This window comes from Diceros bicornis, chromosome 9, assembly GCF_020826845.1.
Source record: "Diceros bicornis minor isolate mBicDic1 chromosome 9, mDicBic1.mat.cur, whole genome shotgun sequence".
NCBI classification, from domain to species: domain Eukaryota; kingdom Metazoa; phylum Chordata; class Mammalia; order Perissodactyla; family Rhinocerotidae; genus Diceros; species Diceros bicornis.
Genome location: NC_080748.1, coordinates 7,780,405 through 7,785,431, shown reverse-complemented (window position 1 = coordinate 7,785,431; position 5,027 = coordinate 7,780,405). Strand labels below are relative to the sequence as shown.

General features: G+C 42.4%; 1 long non-coding RNA gene across 1 annotated transcript; it reads right to left on the bottom strand.

Annotated features, from left to right (window-relative positions):
- Nucleotides 1-498: 498 nt before the first annotated feature.
- On the bottom strand, nucleotides 499-4,360 carry LOC131410077 (uncharacterized). The gene is made up of 3 exons (XR_009221158.1): nucleotides 4,130-4,360; nucleotides 2,017-2,094; nucleotides 499-1,902 (listed from the first exon to the last, which is right to left on the bottom strand). It is a non-coding gene; the product is annotated as an uncharacterized LOC131410077 (long non-coding RNA).
- Between the last annotated feature and the right edge of the window lie 667 nt (nucleotides 4,361-5,027).

Below are 5,027 nucleotides of genomic sequence, written 5' to 3'. Positions count from 1 at the left end.
TAGGTAAATCCTTAAAGACAGGAAGTAGATTAGAAGTTACCAGGGGTTAGGGGAGGGGAGATTGGAGAATGACTGCAAACAAGTATGAGGTTTCCATTTGGAGGGACGAAAATCTTCAGGAATTAGTGCTGATGGCTGCACCACTTTGTGAATAGACTAAAAACCACAGATTTGTGCACTTTAAAGAGGCAAATTTTTTGATATGTGAATTATGTCTCAAAAAATAAAGAACAAAGTACACGGAAACAGTGTCAATATGTATTATCCTCTGTAAATAGCATTGTTGATAATTCAACATGTATTAAATTAAAAAGCAAGAATTGGGCTTATTTTTTACAATAAAACTTACAATATTTTTATACATGGTGTCCATGCAAAGCTCATAGATTTTTTGTATGAGTAGTTCCTATTTCCTTTTTTTTATATGTAGTCTTTTTTTTGTTTTATAATTTTATTTATTTATTTATTTTTCCCCCAAAGCCCCAGTAGATAGTTGTATGTCATAGCTGCACATCCTTCTAGTTGCTGTATGTGGGACGCGGCCTCAGCATGGCCAGAGAAGCAGTGTGTTGGTGCGCGCCCAGGATCCGAACCCCGGCCACCAGAAGCAGAGTGTGTGCACTTAACCGCTAAGCCACAGGGCCGGCCCTCCTATTTCCTTTATAACCTCTTGTTTAGTTATAATTGCAGAATGACAAAAACTTATTAATGTAATAATCCTGTTTTATATACCTGTATGCACACTTTCAATAAATGTCTACCATTTTTGTAATTTTTTTCCTATTTTAAGTTTGTTCTGATTACAGTGATTGAAATGCAATCTGTGTCTCGTGGATTTAATAATAAGACATTTGGGCTTGTACTTTGTATGTCTTTGCTTTTAAAATTTAATTTTTCTAGTAATTCATTTCTATTGTATTTTAAAAAATAACAGTCTACAGGGGCTGGGCTGGTGGCGCAGCAGTTAAGTTCATGCACTCCACTTCGGTGGCCTGGGGTTCACAGGTTCGGGTCCTGGGTGCAGACTGATGCACCGCTTGTTGAGCCATGCTGTGGCGGTGTCCCATATAAAGTGAAGGAAGATGGGCATGGATGTTAGCCCAGGGCCAATCTTCTTCAGCAAAAAGAGGAGGATTGGCAGTGGATATTAGCTCAGGGCTAGTCTTCATCACAGGAAAAAAAAAAAATACGACTCTGCAATGGATTAAAATTTTTTTAGAAAAGGAACTGTTCCTTCACAGGTGCTTTGAGAAGGCTTGGCACGGGACAACTGGGTTGGAGTGGATCCTGGCTCCAGGATGCCAGGAAGAGTACTCTATAATGGAGTGTCGATGACAGAAGATGTCCACCTTCCCAGATAAACTGGTTACATGTTACAGTGTGGATGCAGTTTCTTTAGAGAAAACGTCCTTTATGGTAATTTTCAATAGTGGCAGTGTTGGCCTTCCACGTGCTCTGGAGGGAGTGGGAAGGGGGTGAGAGAGAGGTGACTGGCACAGCTGTCCCCTAGATTCACATTCAATCATTCCCTCTGTTTTCCCGCCTCTTTCTCCCTTCTGCCCACGTACCTGCCATTTCTGAGACCAAGACTCTCAGGGCCTCCGTAGGGGCAGTGGCTCCCTTTTACAGTTTCCCCGACAATTCTAACCTGAGCTCCAGCTTCCTTTGCTGCCTTATCCATCTGCTTCTTGTCCTCTGGAAATTTGTTGAAATTTCTTGTCTCCTGATATCCCGGTTCCTTGTGTTCTTTGTTGAATGAGTTTATTCCTCTTTGTGCTTCTATGTTGTCATCTCACTGGGCTCTCTGGGGGGATGGGAGGTCGATACACATGTTCAGTATAAGCCTGAAGTAGTTTAGCCTGTGGTTTGGATCTTCAAAGCATTCATAAATTCCTTTAACAGCTAAATATAAAATAGTGTAACATCTCTTAAGTGTTTGAACTGAGATTTGTCCAGAAAATTTAAGAAGTTACCAGTTTTACCTCAAATATATAACATCTTAGATTAAAATTTTACCTTGGTGTAAATTATCTGGATTAACTCGTTTGAGAGTCACTTGGCGAATGGAGACAACACCATTGTTCTGTTCCTCATCTGAAAGAACCACAACTGATATTTGTAAAGTTGTCTCCACACACATTTCATTCATTCGGCGAATATGGTTGAGTGCCTTGCGTACAGGTACTGTCCTAGGTGCTGAGGATACAGCAGTGAAGAAGACAAAGCTCGTTGCTGTCACAGTTTTCAGTTAATAGGAGGAGAGAGACTGCAAATAAGTGAGTGATGTAAGATTTTTCAGACAGGAAAAAGTACTATGAAGAAAACAGAATGATATTAAGTGATTGGCGGAGGAGGGTGGCACCATTATATAAAGAGTCAGGGAATGGGTTTACCCATTCACAGAAATATTACAGACGATTTACAACGAAGTCTATATTATAGGGTCACCTGTAATCTCATTGCTCAGAAACAATCTCTGTGACCTTTTTAGGGTATTACTTATTGTCTTGAAAAAAATTATTTGCCTAGTTTATATCATATTCTATATATAATTGTATTTCTTTTTTATAATTAATGTTATTACATAAGCAGTTTTTGAAGTTATTAAAAATTTTTTATCATCATCTACTTTAATTACTGCATAATGGTGTACACATTTTAAATTTATTTAGCCAGTCCTCTATTAAGACCTTTCTGTTCCTGGTTTCAATGATTATACTTACTTCTATAATGAACATCTTTGTGTATTTATTTGAATTATTTTTAAAGGATTGAGTCCATTATTGAAATTATTGTATCAAAGTATAATAACATTGTTAAGGCTCTTAGACCAACATTTCCAAATTGTACTTCAAAAGGGTTATTCAAATACATACTTCCAAAGTCCAAGCATTTCCTGAAGCAAGTATTTCCATTTTTGAATGTTTTTTAATTTGATAGGTGAAAATGGCATATTGTATTATTATTATTACAGTTTTTATGTTTTTGGACTAATGAAATTTAACATTATTTTTCCACTGATTTCTTATGCTTAGGTTTAACACAAATGCATACATGAACACACTTATAGAGTGCTTTGGTCATTATTTGTTTTGTAAAATTTGATTTTTAATTCATCTTTCTCTGAATTTTGATTTTTTTCATTCAGTAAAAGTGTTTGAGAATCTCTGAGTCAACTGGAAAAGTGGGCGTTTACTTATTTTCTGGATGTGCCCCAGTGTATTCAATCACCCCTGTGTTGATGAGTGATCTCTTTGGTTCTCCTTTTGTGCACCCATGGACAAAGTTGCAGTAGCGCCCTTGCACCCCATTCTTACATACTGGTGCTTTCCCATCTGAGAGAGCTTGTATTGCCCAGAGTGGGATTGCTTGGTCAAATGTGTGTATAGATTTTAATTTTAACAGATATTATCAGATTTCTTTACAGAAATGCTACAATAGTAATGTTTGAGCATGTATTTTCTCTACACTCCTGTTCTTTAAAAAATATCTTGAGCAAATATTACAAAATATTGAGTTTTAACAAAACTGTCTAGTGAATATACTGGTTTTTGTTCCATTATTCTCTGTGCTCTTCTGTGTACTTGAAGTATTTTATAATAATTTTTAAAAGTTATAATAGGGGCGGAGTCAAGATGGCGGCGTAAGCAGACTCTGAACTCACCTCCTCCCGTGGACACAGCCAATATACAACTATTCGTGGAAAAATTACCCCTGAGACAGAACTGAAAACTGGATAAGAGGAACTCCTGCAACAACGGACAATCCTAACTGAGGTGGAAGAGGCAGAGGCTCCCTTCTGGAGAGGAAAACGCCGCCTTCACAAGCCGCCAGCTTCACGGCCGCCGGGAGCAGCTCACAGGTACGCACCCTCCCTGGAGACGCGGGGCCCTGAGCCGGGAGCGCCCCCGCTGTGGGCATTTTGTGGACCCAGCACAATGGAGACCAGCGGCATAATATCTGACTGTGCCTGCTACTAAAGCATTGGGGAGTACCCCCAGAAAACCCGGTTCACAAAGAAACTAAAACCGGCTCTTAAAGGGCCCGCGCACAAACTCAGCCATTTCAGAAAGCATCCTAAAATCACCAGAAAGAAAGGTGCACAGTGCTGTGGTGAAAAGAGACTCACCTAATAGGCCCTGAGTGCATCTCAGCAAGGGGTGAGACCTCTCCAGGGACTGGGACATTGGCGGCGGCCATTGTTGTGGCCTGATGTGAGCGTGCTGACACAGACGCCATTGGAGTTCTCCCTGAGGCCAGCTAGCCCAGGGTCTGCCCCACCCGCTAGAGCACCGATTTAATCCAGCTCAGCCAGGGCAGGCAGCCCACCCTAGAGACTGGCCCCACCCAACAACAAGCCCTCAGGCAACTTGTGGGCCTGCATAGATTGGTGACTGGATTCTCTGCAGCCTGGCAACTGAGCCGACTAGAGCGAGGCAGGGTGTACACAAGGAGCGGGTGGAGAGTGTGGGGCAGTGGCGGAGTGTGTGGGGCTCCCGCCGTGGAGAGACTGGGTCCGCTTGGGGAGGTCGGGGTGCTCACACGGGGCAGGACTGTGTTGACTGTCTGTGTGGACCTGTGGGTGGCAGGGCTTGTCAGCTGCAGAAGACTTGTGCTTCTCAAAGACCCACATAGGAGGTTTGCCCCACCTTCCAAAGCCTGAAACAATTGGGCGCTCCTGTGCCTGAGGCCAGCCCCACCCAGCTGCAATCCTCAGAGAGCTGACAAGAGACCTAATAGGCTAGAGGCTTACAGCAATTGTAAGGCCCTGAGCCTAACAACCTGCCACGCTGGGGGCCTACTCACTTAAAAGAAATACTGCAACACAAATGTGGTATTAGAACTTGCAGCCAACTGTGCTGGGGATCCCCACACCTGATAAAGAGACTGAAGGGCCCACAACAACTACAAGCAGCTGAGCATTACAACAGCTGGCCAGGAGCATAACTCAGCCTCCCTGGGCGCCTACAGGGAGAGCTAACAGGCCACAATAGAAGGACACACGCAGCCCACATAGGGGTCACCCC